Here is a 16,129-nt window from a genome sequence, read left to right as displayed (position 1 = left end):
GGAAATAAAAAACCTTACAGGGCCTTGAAAAATGCACCCATCCCCCCATGCAGAAAGAATCCAGGAGCATGGGTGCAGCCGTGGCCCCACGAGCTCCTGAGGACCAGAAGAAGTTGGGGGCAGGGGCCACGTCCCCTGGTCAGGGCCATCTGATTGCTACTGCTTAAGCAATTAGATGGCCCTGAAGGATCCTTGCTGATAGGGAATCCTTAGATGGCTGCAGATGGGCATCGTTCTCAGGCCGGGGCCCCCCCCCTCCCCCCCCGCCGTGTGGAGAGGTGGAAGCAGGAAGCGGGCCGAGAACCTCAGAAGGTAGGAAGAATGGGGGAAATTAAAGAGTGGCTCATGACTCACAAAGATCTCTTCCCCCCATCACCACCCCAAAAAAATTAAACCTCCCATTAAAAAGCGAGAGTTTCTTTCCGTGCTTCTTGCTCCTATCCTTGAGCACCCTCTGGCACTGCTTGTATGCACTGTAAAGGCGATGTGCTTACTTCCTCATTAGCAGAAAAAACACCTGGCTTTCAGCAAACACCTTCATCTCCGGTGAGATTTCTGTGAGGAGAAATTGCCTCCTTCTACAGAACTCTGAGAGTGGCGAGGGAGGAAAGGGGCAAGACAATGCTTTACAGTCTCCTCCTAATCCCTTGCTGTCTTCTAGGGCCTGCTTAAGTCAGCCCTCTGCAGCCGCCCGCCTGCTTCCGCAGCACCACCGGCAGAGACCGGGCGATTACAAAAGTGAAGCGCGCAGCAAAGTTTCGGAAAAATCATAAAAGGGCCCGGGCGAGGTCTGCAGATAGGAAAGGGCGAGTGCAGGAGAAACTCCCGCCGGGGACCGGACCGTGACAGTGCAACGGAAGGACAAAGGAACCTTTCAGCTTTCTAATTTAAAGAAAATGAAAAACTCCCAAGTCCAAGAGCCATTTTATGGCAGTGGATGTTATAAATCAGATGCTAGTGGGTTATTGCTTCTTCTGCTTTGTCTTCCTGGGCCTTCCAGGGTCATCACACTTGCTCTGTTTTGTGACATAAAATTGGTGACCTGTGTGAACCTTGGGATAAGTGCTTGAAAGTGAAAGATTATTTGCAATAGTTGGAAATTGTACCAATAAGCAGCTCTGGGGGAACTCTTTATTTTATTTATTTATTTATTTATTTTTAATTTTTATAGACCGAAGTTCTTGTAAGAACTACAAATCACTCCGGTTTACATAAAACGATAAACTGCCCCACAGAGAGAGGGGCTTTACATAGAACCGTAGAACAGATGGAACGATATAACTGTATGTTAATTTAACATAGTAATAAATAAATATTATAAATACAGTTTAACTATTTAACGTAGAAATAATGACATATTAACGCTGCAAAATAGATACAATAAAATATGATGAACTTTTGGACTCAAAGATTGTTGTACAGTTGCAGGGTCCTGATAGTAGGACTTGGTGCGGTGTCCATAATTTGGGGATACCTCATATTTAGGATGTTTTTCTGTCTGAGTAGAACTAAGAGTCTGGGAAGGCTTGTTGGAAAAGCCAGGTCTTCAGCCTTTTTTTGAATTCTTGATGACTGGGTTCTTGATGGGCTGGGGGCATTAACCTGACCAGGGGACGTTCTGGCACCCTGAAGGATCATTGCTGATAGGGACTTCTTTGATGTCTGCAAAAGGGCATCGTTCTCGGGCCAGGGCCTGCTGTATGGGGAGGTGGAAGCATGAAGGGGGCCGAGAACCTTTTGAACAGTTACACTGTGGAGTATCGGGCTTGATTCTGACGAATCCTCCTTTTGGTCAGTAGCATGGCATTAACCTCTCCTCTGTCTTCAGTAGGGTCACTTTTTTTCTTTGCTTGCTTGCATCACCTAATACATTTGACTCATCTGTACAGATTTATTTGTGTATATAATAGTTTTATATTCTGCAATTCCAAAGTCGTTCAACAAGGAGTACAATATATATGCATGATTAAAAACAATCAAAAACACAATTTCTTAGCATCCAGCCAGATGAATCCAGAACAAGTATTTATTTATTTTATTTTATTTAAAAATATTTCTATACCGTCTTTTCAAACTAGTTTGATCAAGACGGTTTACAGATTTCGATTATATAGAGCCATTAACCAAAGAAAAAAAACAAAAATAAAAAGTAAAATAAAATAAAACATCAAATTTAAAAAAGTATAGATAAGAAATAGAAAGAATAAAAATACATTATATTGTCATAATCCCTACTCATAAAATAGATATACTAATTTTTTAACAAAAATAGTCAAAGATAGAAAGGAAATAATAAATCTAAAAATAGGTGTATGCTCCCCTACCAGCAGATGGAGACAGAGCAAACTGACGTCCCGCTTCACAAGAGTGGGAACAGAGAGGAGGCTGGTAACTACAGACCGGTTAGCCTCACTTCGGTGGTGGGAAAAGTAATGGAGTCACTGTTGGAGAGAATAGTGAACTATCTATAGTCAGGAGAATTGCTGGACCCAGAGGCAGCATGGATTCACCAGGGGAAGATCCTGTCAGACAAATCTGATTGACTTTTTTGACTGGGTAACCAAGGAATTGGATCAAGGAAGAACACTTGATGTCATCTACTTGGATTTCAGCAAAGCTTTTGATACGGTCCCGCACAGGAGACTGGTGAATAAAATGAGAAGCTTGGGAGTGAGTGCCGAGGTGGTGGTCTGGATTGCAAACTGGTTGACGGACAGAAGACAATGTGTGATGGTAAATGGAACCTTCTCTGAAGAGAGAGCGGTTTTAAGTGGTGTACCGCAGGGATCGGTGTTGGGACCGGTCCTGTTCAATATCTTTGTGAACGACATTGCAGACGGGATAGAAGGTAAGGTTTGTCTTTCTGCAGACGACACTAAGATCTGCAACAGAGTGGACACGCCGGAAGGAGTGGAGAGAATGAGACGGGATTTAAGGAAACTGGAAGAGTGGTCGAAGATATGGCAGCTGAGATTCAATGCCAAGAAGTGCAGAGTCATGCATATGGGGAGCGGAAATCCAAATGAACTGTATTCGATGGGGGGTGAAGTGCTGACGTGCACGGAGCAGGAGAGGGACCTTGGGGTGATAGTGTCTAATGATATGAAGTCTGCGAAACAATGCGACAAGGCAATAGCAAAAGCCAGAAGAATGCTGGGCTGCATAGAGAGAGGAATATCGAGTAAGAAAAGGGAAGTGATTATCCCCTTGTACAGGTCCTTGGTGAGGCCTCACCTGGAGTACTGTGTTCAGTTCTGGAGACCGTATCTACAAAAAGACAGAGACAGTTTTATTTGTAAGCAGCACCTGAGCTCACTGAACTGAACTGCAATTTACCATCAGATTCAGTGAGGGGGGGGGGAGGGGGAGAGATCCCTCAGACACCCCCCCCCCGGGGAACTCATTCACCAAGGGGGGGGGGGGTCAGAAAGGCCGCCATCCGCACTCATACTGTGGTGGCCACATCCTAGCGCCAGGCTGTCCTACAGTAACAAAGCTCTCTTTCCTCTCGGAGATCACACGCGGTGTTTCAGAAGCAGCATTCTTGTTTTGGGGGACAGATAGCATTGGTCTTTTTCTCCTTGCAGATAAAACTCAAGGCCCTGGCTCCTGATTCTGGCCCTGCAGCTTCCCGGCCCGGTTGCATCAGAGGGACGAAGGCAAGAAGGGCAGGTTTTATAAAAGTCAAAAATACGCATCTGTTTTCACTTCTGCCTATACATAAATGAGCATAAAAAAAAAAAGGGGACGAGCTAGGGACATTCCAGGGTGAGGCCAACATTTACGTGTGTAAGTTGAGTTTATTTAGCTTATTATTCAAGCTGTTTATAAAAGAAACCAAGAGTACAAACAGAACATTGTGCAGCTCGTGGGGACACTTACCTGAAGACTGGAGGGTGGCCAACGTAACCCCAATATTTAAAAAGGGATCCGGGGTGATCCGGGAAACATAGACCAGTGAGCCTGACGTCAGTGCCGGGAAAAATCATGGAAACTGCTATAAACAATAAAATCACAAACCATTTAGATAGACGTGGGTTCATGGGACACAACCAGCATGGATTTACCCAAGGGAAGTCTTGCCTCACAAATCTGCTTCATTTTTTTGAAGGGGTTAATAAACATGTGGATAAAGGTGAACCGGTAGATGTGGTGTATTTGGATTTTCAGAAGGCGTTTGACAAAGTTCCTCATGAGAGGCTTCTACGAAAACTAAAAAGTCATGGGATAGGAGGCGATGCCCTTTTTGGATTGTAAACTGGTTAAAAGACAGAAAACAGAGAGTAGGATTAAATGGTCAGTTTTCACAGTGGAAAAAGGTAAACAGTGGAGTGCCTCAGGGATCTCTTCTTGGACCAGTGCCTTGTAATATATTTATAAATGATCTGGAAAGGAATACAACGAGTGAGGTGATCAGATTTTCGGATGATACAAAATTATTCAGAGTAGTTAAATCACAAGTGGATTGTGATACATTACAGGAGGACCTTGCAAGACTGGAAGATTGGGCATCCAAATGGCAGATGAAATTTAATGTGGACAAGTGCAAGGTGTTGCATATAGGGAAAAATAACCCTTGCTGTACTTACACAATGTTAGGTTCTTTCTTAGAAATCACCACCAGGAAAGAGATCTAGGTGTCATAGTGGATAACCCATTGAATTCGTTGGTGCAGTGTATGCGGCAGTCAAAAAAGCAAACAGAATGTTAGGAATTATTAGGAAGGGAATGGTTAATAGAACGGAAAATGTCATAATGCCTCTATCGCTCCATGGTGAGACCGCACCTTGAATACTGTGTACAGTTCTGGTCACCACATCTCAAAAAGCTATAGTTGCGATGGAGAAGGTACAGAGAAGGGCGACCAAAATGATAAAGGGGATGGAACAGGTCACCTATGAGGAAAGGCTAAAGAAGTTAGGGCAATTCATTTTGGAGAAGAGACGACTGAGGGGGGGATTTGATATAAGTCTACAAAATCATGAAAGGAACAAGTTAATGTAAATCGGTTATTTACTCTCAGATAACAAAAGGACCAGGTGGCACTCCATAAGTTAGCAAGTAGCTCTTTTAAAACAAATCAAAGTAAATTCTTTTTCACTCAGCGCATAGTTAAACTCTGGAATTCATTGCCAGAGGATGTGGTTACAGCATTTAGTGTAACTGGGTTTATAAAAGGTTTGGATAAGTTCCTGGAGAATGAATCCATTAGGGATGTGCAATCATTTTTTCCGAATTAAGCAATTTCAACAAAATTGCCTAATTCAAAATGGTTCGGGAGAACCGAAAAATGATTGAATTTTTTCCAAAATTTCGGAAAAAATTAATTTTTGAGTTAATGCGCGCTATCGGAACTAACCCGAAAATCGGGGCCCCCGAAAAAAAAACAACCTCGAACCGCGGGAAAAACGAAATTCCCGCAGGAGAGCCCCCGAAACGAAGCCCGACACAAAATGTTTACCCGAAACATCTCTAAAATCCATAAACTGCTATGGCAGTAATTAATAAGCAATAGTAGCTTGTGATTTATCTAATATCTGGGTACTTGCCAGGTACTTGTGACTTGGATTGGCCACTGTTGGAAACAGGATGCTGGGCTTGATGGACCCTTGGTGTGACCCAGTATGGCAATTTCGTATGTTCACACACGATACAAAACAGTCAATGCATTTTAAAAGGTATTATGATATTACCATGAAATAAGCATATTTCCCTCCCCCCCCCCCCCCCCAAGTTCCACCCACCAACCATCCTAACAGAGAGGCGGCTACAAAATAACAATACTCTTACAGAGAACCCCCAGTTCTCCGTATATCAACACTACCACAGCTATTCATACAGATAAAATATTTAGTACAGCACTTCGGACTCAATATCTGCAAACATGCATGCCCCCACCTCCAGAAAGGCCCTTTGGTGTTTAACCGATGTTCCCGCTGCTCTTTCCCGTAACATTAGATCATGAAAGGCATTCCTCCATATCAAAAAAGGAGAACACTCTTTATTTCCCTGTCTGGCAAGCCTCACGCATTAGAAGCCTATTCCCTTTAACTCGAATTCGGAAAGAAGCAAGGTCATCAAACAAGATGCCTTCTGGAAAAAAAAGAGATGTTTTTGTCCAAGAATTTGTTCAACAAATTCCTTGATCCCATCCCAAAATGGATTTATTGCATTGCATGTCCAGAAACATGGCCCAGCGTCTCTCTAGCTATTTTACATTTCTAAAAGATCTCAGTAGCTATAAAACCTACTCGATAAGCTCTAACTGGAGATATAAAAGGTACTTTCGAGAATTTAAATTGTATTTCTCTGAAACCCGTGTTAGAAATTAATGTTTTAATGTGTTTAAAACTAGTATGCAATTAACTAACTATCTGGAAGCATAATCGACAGTTCCCTGTTCCACTTGTCAAGTAAAGAGTTTAGCACCAGGGGTGAATGAACATAGCTGAGATATCCTCACCCTCCTGCCATGCTCAATCTGAAAAAAATCCTCTATTTGGTCACAGAAGGTCCCCTTTAGATAGGGGGCCCCCTAAGCTGTGCACATAATAATGCAGTTGCATATAAGCAAAATTGTCTTTGGGTGCTAAATTAAACCTTTACTGTAACTCTTGAAAGGATAACATTTGTCCATCCACCCTTAACACTTGTCGTAGCTGGGTGATCCCTTTAGACTTCCATCCCTGGCTGAAATGAAAAATTGCCCAGAATTGGTAAATTAAGGAGAAATTGTTGACGAGTGTCCCAATTGCCCACAAACTTTTTGTCAAGTTTTCTGCGGTGACAAAAGGAGATCCCCAACTTTAATTGGTGGGTGCAAGTCCCTACCTCTGGCATGCAATACATTATGGAGAAGGTACAGAGAAGGGCAACCAAAATGATAAAGGGGATGGAACAGCTCCCCTATGAGAAAAGGCTGAAGAGGTTAGGGCTGTTCAGCTTGGAGAAGAGACGGCTGAGGGTTGATATGTTAGAGGTCTTTAAGATCATGAGAGGTCTTGAATGAGTAGATGTGAATCGGATATTTACACTTATTTATTTAAATCTTTTTCTATACCGTCATTAAGGTGGGTACCGTCACAACGGTTTACAGTAAGGCACATAAAAGTAATGCTATTAAGGTTCGGTAACATAGTTTTTAATCAATGTTAGTTGTTAAATGAATGTGAACAACATCATGTCCAAGTCAATTCTATAGCAGTTTTGAGTCTAAGACTCAGATAATAGAAAGACCAGGAGGCACTCCATGAAATTGGCAAGTAGCACATTTAAGACTAATCGGAGAAAATTCTTTTTCACTCAACGCACAATAAAGCTCTGGAATTTGTTGCCAGAGGATGTGGTTAGTGCTGTTAGTGTAGCTGGGTTCAAAAACGGTTTGGATAAGTTCTTGGAGGAGAAGTCCATTAAGGACTATTAATCAAGTTTACTTAGGGAATAGCCACTGCTATTAATTGCATCAGTAGCATGGGATCTTCTTAGTGTTTGGGTACTTGCCAGGTTCTTGTGGCCTGGTTTTTGGCCTCTGTTGGAAACAGGATGCTGGGCTTGATGGACCCTTGGTCTGACCCAGCATGGCAAGTTCTTATGTTCTTAAGGATGTAGCAGTGAAACTAAATTTCTCCTAGGACAGGCAGGATGGTCCTAGGAGATAGTCCTCACATGTGCATGACATCATCCAATTGAGCCCAGCCTGCTGCTATCCATGCGTCCACACAAGGTCTCCCTGCAGTCTCTTCTTTACCTTGGTGCAGTAGCCTCGAGGTGATGGAGCTCCAAATCCTCGAAATTGCTTTAGATATTTTTGGGGAGTTTTCTGCATTGGGTCCCCCTTCGTGTTTGGTTCCTCCATTTGGTAGGTACCCCTTGGCTTTTGCCTTCGTTCTATGGGGCTTCTTGTGCCCCCAGTAGCCCAGGGCGTTCCCCACTGGCAATGGTGCTGGGCACTGTGCCTCCTAGTGATCCTTCCAAGGATGTGCCGGTGACGCCTCGTCCCCCTCCATCAGTCCTAACCACCCAGGACTTTCAGGAGGAGTTGGACCGCAGGGTGCAATCGGCGATGCTCAAAGTACTACAGAGCATCAGGCTGCTGGTGCTACCGGCCCCCGTACTGGTGGCCGAGCCTCCATCATCAATGCTCGCACCCCTGCTGGAGCATCTGAATGTCCTTCTTGGCGCCCTACCGACGCAACCGGTACCCAAGGGGCCTCTGATGTCTCCTTGGCCACAGACGCCCTCCACTGGAGCAATCCCAATTCCTGGGTCCTCCGAGGAGGATGTGGCCTCAGGGACCAGGTGCCCTTGCCCACGGTTCCCTGGGCCACCGTCGGTTCCTGCCAGCATACCACAGCCGATGCCCCCCCTCGATGCCCGGGGCTGCATCAATGCTGCCTGTGCCCCCACGGCCTTCGGTGACCTTGGGGCCCAGGTCTACTGCCCCTCCTGGCCCCTGCCCTCGGTGTCTGGGTCCTAGCAAGGAGCGTGGTCCCTATGACCCATGGGATGATGATGACTCAGACTCGTCCTCCGATGACCCCCTCTTGGAGCCTTACCCTCTGGAGGAATGGCATCAATCTCCACCTGAAGACCTGTCATTTGTCAGCTTTGTAAGGATCATGGCAGATGCCATCCCCTTCCAGCTCCTGTCAGAGGAGTATACCCGTCACAAGATGCTGGAGGTCCTCCATTGATGCTCCAAAAGAGATTTTGGCGGTGCTGGTCCACGACATCTTTAAGGAGCTCCTCCTCCATATGTGGAAACACCCAACGTCAGTGTCCATGGTTAACAGGAAGGCTGATGCGACTTATCTGGTACAACAAGCCATGGGCTTTGAATGGCGGCACCTACCCCACCAGTCAGCGGTGGTGGCATCCATGCTTAAAAAGGCCAGACACTCCCGGACACATCCTTCTGCCCCCTCCGGGGGAGCTCAGTGGCACAGGGAGGAAGATGTTCCAAGAGTAACTCCAAAAGTTACCTGCACAAAGCCTTGGAATATTGACCTCAGGGCCACTCTTGATAAAGAGATTTAAGGTGCTCGGCTTCGAGCAAAAAAAGATGGCGGCTGCAGCGCTCCGGGGCTCCCTCCCCACCCCCGTCATGGAAAGCGCCGTTCCCAGTTCTGGCACAGGGCACAGCGGGCGCTAAAGCCAGCCCTGCTTTTTGGGCTCCACTGGGCTACGGCACCCTAAGTCTTCACTCTCTCCAGGCAGTTTCCCCTTATTTTTTATATTCCCCTTCCAAATTAGCCCTCCCGGCGGCGGCGGCCATGCACCGCGGGCCACAGCTTCCCCTGGAGCCCAGCTAACGTGGTCCCTGAGCCTGTCCCCTCTGAGTGGTTGCAGGAGCTCCTCCGCGTGTGCTGGGATTGTGAAGGTTGTAATTGTGGGGCATCTCTGGGCCCCCCCCAGCCAATCCAGCAAGCTGAGCCCGGTCCCGGGGAATTGTGAAACCAAGTCCACCATTCGTGCCACGGAGCCTCCTGGCTGTCCCCAAGCCTGGATTTGGCAATAAACACACCAGGCCTGTGCCTAAGGTCGCAAACATCTGGGGAGGGCAGCAGGCTGGTTGGAAGACTTTCTGCTCTCCAGCTGTGCTGAGTCTCACTCTGCTTCCTGGGGCAGCTGCAGGGGACAGGAGGAAGGGGCGAGCCCGGAAACAGACCTGGAAGAGCACAGAAGAGCTGCTCCTTAATGCAGCCACTCCACTCCTATCATTTAGGGACGGGGGGAGGCTGGAGCAGACAGATCAAAGGGGAGGGTCATTTTGGAAAGGTTAGGAACGGCTGAATGCCCATCATTGGTGGGTGAAAAGATATGCGGGGCGACTAGAGGAGAATGGGGAGGAGAGAGACAGTGTGTGTGTGTGTGTGTGTGTGTGTGTGTGAGAGAAGAAGCTGGTGTGTGGTGCGTATATGCGGTCACCTGCCGCCTCTGTCCTCCCCCTGCCGTTCAGATCTGCCCTGCCTTGATCTCAGATTTTACCCCTCAGATCCTGGAATTCGACTCCGTTGACTCTTTCCTTTCCTCAATCCCAGAACCTTCCTGCCTTCTCCAACTTCTTCCTCCATCCTCTGTTCCTGATCTCCCCTCCCCCCCCTCCTTCCCCATCTCCCATCTTCCTCATTCCTAGTCCTCTCCCTCTCCTTCCCCCATTCCCCAGTCCTTCCACCTTCTCCTCACCCCATTCCTGGTCTCCCTCTCCTCCTCCTCTCTCTATTGATTAAAGTGACACTCGAGATCCCTTTTTCTCCCACTAAAAATACAATAAATTATACAGACAGAAGCTCAGAAATGCATTTTTATAAATGTAAAATAAGAGCTGAAAATATGTCAGTGTGCTTCAGAATTTTCTAAACGTTGCCATAAAATCTATCCCTGAGCTGCCACAAGAAACCATGGGGCTGTCCCTTGGATCTTTTGCGCCCTGCTGTCCGGTTTTATGGATCGGGGGGAGAAAACAGCACTAAGAGTGCCTGGGGAAGGGGTAGCAAAATCTTAAATCCAGCCCCATGCCTATTATTAAACTCCTGCCTTTTTCTCTCCAGCCTAGACGGGCTCCAGTTGACTGCATTGTGAGGACTTTTCTTTTCTTCCTGTCCAAATTCCCAGATTTAAAAAAAAAAAAAAAAAAAAGTCCAGCGGTGAAAGGGAGCAGTGAGGAAACGGTTACGATTCTTGTAACCCAGACAGCCTTCCTGGTGTGTCCCGCTGGAGTGTTTGCACTTCCAGAATGAGACAAGCTTGTGGCTTCCTGTTTATAGCGCTGAGGTGTATGGGAAGCAGTGACTTAAGGCAGGAGAAAGGAAGAACAGAAATCAGTTTTATTGCACCCTTGCTAAACTCTCCCAGGCCGATGCGCAATTAGACGTCCAAAAAAAAAACCCGGACGCTTCCGTTGAGCACCCGCTGATGAATGGAATATCCAATACTCGTATAAAATATTTCCAAGCACGTCACTTGCATCTCTATTATTCTGCGAGAACCCGCCGCGGGAAGCGAAACCAGGCGCTGACGTTCTCAGCCTGCGCGGAGCAGCGACACGGTCGATGTTCCCGTTTTCTTTCCCTAGCAAACTCTTCAGTGAATTATGCTCGGCCCTTGACCTCTTTTCTTTCCCAAGCATTTATAGGTTCGGGTCAGGCAAAGCTGTTATTTCCCCCGCAGTGACTGTAAAAACATTTTGGGAAACCTTTAAACAAAACAGACGAAAGAGGAGGGGAAGCTCCCTGAACCATTCACCTGGGTAAACTGCCGGTCTCCATATCGTCCTCCCTCAGATCAGCGATGAGGATGCACGATATCCCGCGGCGCACGCGGCATTACCTCACGGCATGCGTAATCAGTCCCACAGTGTTAATTCCACCGTGCCCACTGTATGAGCCCCTTAATACGTGCAACAAGAAGTAGCCTAGGGCTAGGGAAGTGGGCTATCAACCGCAGAAACCAGGGTTCAAATCCCATTGCCCACTCCTTGCGACCCTGGGCAAGTCACTTCACCCTCCAGTGCCTCCTTTCCTAAGTCTTTCCACCTTAGAGAATGGGAGAAAAGCCTTAGTAAATCAGCCCCTTAAATTGTGAGCCCTCTGGGGATAAGGAAATACCTGCAGTATCTGAATGGCACCCACTCTGACATGTTGGGAAGCAGAGTATAAAAAAATAACGTAAATAAAATAGTCCTGCAGTGCATGCAGTATTAGTCCCACAATGCGTATAGTATTAACCCCCTACAACGCGCACAGCATCAACACCACAGCGCACGCAGTATAAGTCCCACAATGCATATAGTATTAACCCCCTACAACGCGCACAGCATCAACACCACAGCGCACGCAGTATAAGTCCCACAATGCATATAGTATTAACCCCCTACAACGCGCACAGCATCAACACCACAGCGCACGCAGTATAAGTCCCACAATGCATATAGTATTAACCCCCTACAACGCGCACAGCATCAACACCACAGCGCACGCAGTAGAAGTCCCACAATGCATATAGTATTAACCCCCTACAACGCGCACAGCATCAACACCACAGCGCACGCAGTAGAAGTCCCACAATGCATATAGTATTAACCCCCTACAACGCGCACAGCATCAACACCACAGCGCACGCAGTAGAAGTCCCACAATGCATATAGTATTAACCCCCTACAACGTGCACAGCATCAACACCACAGCGCACGCAGTAGAAGTCCCACAATGCATATAGTATTAACCCCCTACAACGCGCACAGCATCAACACCACAGCGCACGCAGTAGAAGTCCCACAATGCATATAGTATTAACCCCCTACAACGCGCACAGCATCAACACCACAGCGCACGCAGTATAAGTCCCACAATGCATATAGTATTAACCCCCTACAACGCGCACAGCATCAACACCACAGCGCACGCAGTATAAGTCCCACAATGCATATAGTATTAACCCCCTACAACGCGCACAGCATCAACACCACAGCGCACGCAGTATAAGTCCCACAATGCATATAGTATTAACCCCCTCCAACGCGCACAGCATCAACACCACAGCGCACGCAGTATAAGTCCCACAATGCATATAGTATTAACCCCCTACAACGCGCACAGCATCAACACCACAGCGCACGCAGTATTAGTCCCACAATGCATATAGTATTAACCCCCTACAACGCGCACAGCATCAACACCACAGCGCACGCAGTATAAGTCCCACAATGCATATAGTATTAACCCCCTACAACGCGCACAGCATCAACACCACAGCGCACGCAGTATAAGTCCCACAATGCATATAGTATTAACCCCCTACAACGCGCACAGCATCAACACCACAGCGCACGCAGTATTAGTCCCACAATGCATATAGTATTAACCCCCTACAATGCGCACAGCATCAACACCACAGCGCACGCAGTATAAGTCCCACAGCGTATGTAGTATTAACCCCTACAACGCACACAGCATCAACACCACAGCGCACGCAGTATAAGTCCCACAGCGTATGCAGTATTAGCCCCACAGTGCTTACAGTATTAATCCCTCTCCTGGAAGAGGTACTGTTTTGGTTGGGAGTGTTTGCAATTTTCCGGATGCCTTGTGAGAGAAGGGGTAGGGGATACGCTTTATAGGCTATTGTATTTTAATTACGCATTTCCTGCAGATGCTGTTGTAATGCATTTTGATGTTACGTTCTCAGCCACCCTGGGTTCTTTTTGGAGGAAGCGTAACCTGGCGCACATTCTTATAATATTCTTCTGACAAGACTGCACTATTTAGGAGGTGTAAGGAGCAGGAGCTGTCCCTCTCTGAATCTGAACACCTGCGAGAGAACGTCTGAGGAACTGCTATAACCATGTTACTGAAAAGAATCCGGTTTGACAGCTTCGGCTTAGTGATGCCTCTCACTTCCAGGCAGCGTGCTGGGGTTTGGGCGTGTGGCATACAAACCTCAAGCTGGTAGGAGTCTGCCAAACTTTTGCATGTTACTACGGAGGAGGAGACTGCCCTCTTTCACGGGGGAGAATGGTGACAGACTGGGTCAAAGGGAGCTGGAGGCAACCTCTGTTCTGCTTCTGAGCAGGGCACGCCTTGGATGTATAAACCAGACGTCAAGATGAGACAGATGTAAGGTTCCCAGCCTCAGAGCGCTAACCGTGGACAGGGCTGGCTTCCCCATTAGGCAGAGGGGGCGTCGTGCATCGCTACCAGGATGGGTCCAAGAGGAGAGAGAGAGAGGGCACCACCTATCATGGCGTCTTTATGGAGGGGACCTTCTTCCCCTCATTTCTCTCTCTCTCTCTCTCTCTCTCTCACACACACACACAGACACACACACACCCTCACACACACACCCTCATACCCCCTCTTCCCAGGAGTGTGAAGCTTGCCCCAGGTGGAAAGGTGATTGGATAACTGGCACTCGTGGCGTGTTTTGGGACTAGCAGGCCTTGTAAACATTGGCAGGGGTTTCATATGGTCCAGAACAGAAAGGAACCGGGTGCTACCCTCGTGCTTCTCCTGTTATTGCATTGGATGGTGGTTCAAGTGTTCACCAAGTGATTAAAAAAAACGGCTCTTTGAAAGCGTGTTGTGATGTAAAGCAAGAAACTATCAAATATCCGCTGATACCCTAATTTGCAATTTCCTGCATTGGTTTTGGTATATGGAAATTAACTCTGATGTCATCAACTGGATCATAATTTGTTCCATTTTGGGGAATATGTTGGAAAACGTAGCTACAGATGTACACACCCTAGTCTGATTTCCCTGTCCACCTGGAGAATGTGGTAGAACCTCGCTGCCTGTACTCCAGCTTTGGGGAATGGACAACATTATAATGTACAAATGATCGTACATGGGCAGTTTACACTAATGACACAATATAAATAACACATTGTAGCACAATTGGATTTCACGAGTGAAAGAAGAGGGAGAGCTGGAAACTGCTGGCCTGAAATCTTCTGCTTTCACTGATTTCATAGGTTGGCAAGAGGGTAAAAAATTACAGCACAGGTTTGGTTACATGAAGAGCATCCTGGGCCAATGTCCTTAAAGGTTGCTATTGTTGCGACTGCCGACCGCAAGCGACTCACTCACCGCACTGCCCGGCCTTTGTGGTCTTGTACCATAGCCGCAGCTGAATCCCTCTTTCTTACAAGGCCTGGAGAAGCCATCAACGTCGCCACTTCCTGCTCCCGGCATGGCCTTGGAGTGCTGGCAAACATCCAATGCCGCCTCTCCTCCCCTGGGTGGCATCTCTTTCTGGGACACCGCTGCTGTCTCTATGTGGCCCTGGACTGCCACAGACTTCCTCTCTGCTGCCGGTGCCCTCTAGTCGCACGTGCCTCTGCCTCCAATTTAAGGGGCCCGTGGCGGGGAAAAGCTCCGTGGCCCTTTCTGATGATGTCATCCACCCAGCCCTATAAAAGGGTTCTTCAGTCTTCACTCTGGGCCTTTGCAATGGATAATTAGCACCATCAAGGTCTTCGTGTTCTTCGTTCCATGTTCCTGGTCTCTTGTCGGTTCCTGAGTCAAAGTCTTTGCCTTTGTTCCTCAGTTCAAGTCTTCATTCCTGGTTCCTGAATCTTTGTTGTAATCCTGGTTCCTGACTCTTCATCTTGTTCTTGAGTCCTGAGTCTTCCAAGTCCTTGGAGCCATCACACAAGACCTGCGAGCGCATGGACCATGGCCAGCCCATGGCAGGCTGTATAGGTCATGTCACTGCCCAAATCCTGGGGCCAAGTCTTCCGAGTTCTGTTCCTTGTCTTCAGTTTCAATCCAAGTCTTTGTTCTCAAGTCCTCAATTCCAGGTCTCCTTCTTGCCTCTCAAGTAGTTCCAAGTTCCTTCAGGTGTGCCAGCGCATGGTCTGCAACCAGCCACAGTGTCTGTGTAGGGCGCATTGCAAATCAATCCTGAATCCAAGTTTTCAAGTCCTCAAAGGCCATCCTCAATCCAATACTCTGGTCTCCTAATTCCAGTATCATGGAGTTTGTCCAGTCAACGGATCTCCTTGTTTCTGGTTCCTAGCCTGGATCCCTGCTTCAGTTTGTGTGGATTCCTTGTCAAGACTGGACCTCCATCTCAAGTCTAGTTCCAGGTCTCCAGTGATTTTGTCTAAGTCCCACGTTTCCAGAGTCATCTTCTGTCCTCAACCTCCATCAGTCCTGATGTATAAGCCGTTCCCAAGCAGCAAGTCTGAAAGGGCTTTTGGAGTGGCCAGAGGGCTACCCCAGAGACCAGCATTGTGTTGCTGGGTCTCACTTCTGCGTGTGCAGGTTCAGGAGAGGCTTGAGAGTTCCAAATTTCCAAATGCCTTTAAGTGGACTGAAAGTGGACAAAGCCATGGGGCCTGATGAAATTCATCCCAGGATACTGAGGGAGCTCAGAGATGTGCTGGCGGGTCCGCTGTGTGACCTGTTCAATAGATCCCTAGAAACGGGAGTGGTGCCGAGTGATTGGAGAAGAGCGGTGGTGGCCCCGCTTCATAAGAGTGGGAACAGAGAAGATGCTGGTAACTACAGACCGGTTAGCCTTACCTCAGTGGTGGAAAAATTAATGGAGACTCTGCTGAAGGAAAGGAGAGTGAACTATTTACAGTTGGGAAAATTGCTGGACCAGAGGCAGCATGGATTCACCAGGG

Source organism: Rhinatrema bivittatum, chromosome 6 (genome assembly GCF_901001135.1).
Source record: "Rhinatrema bivittatum chromosome 6, aRhiBiv1.1, whole genome shotgun sequence".
Lineage (NCBI taxonomy): Eukaryota > Metazoa > Chordata > Amphibia > Gymnophiona > Rhinatrematidae > Rhinatrema > Rhinatrema bivittatum.
The sequence above is the reverse complement of the archived record's forward strand: the minus strand, read 5'-3'. Positions refer to the sequence as shown.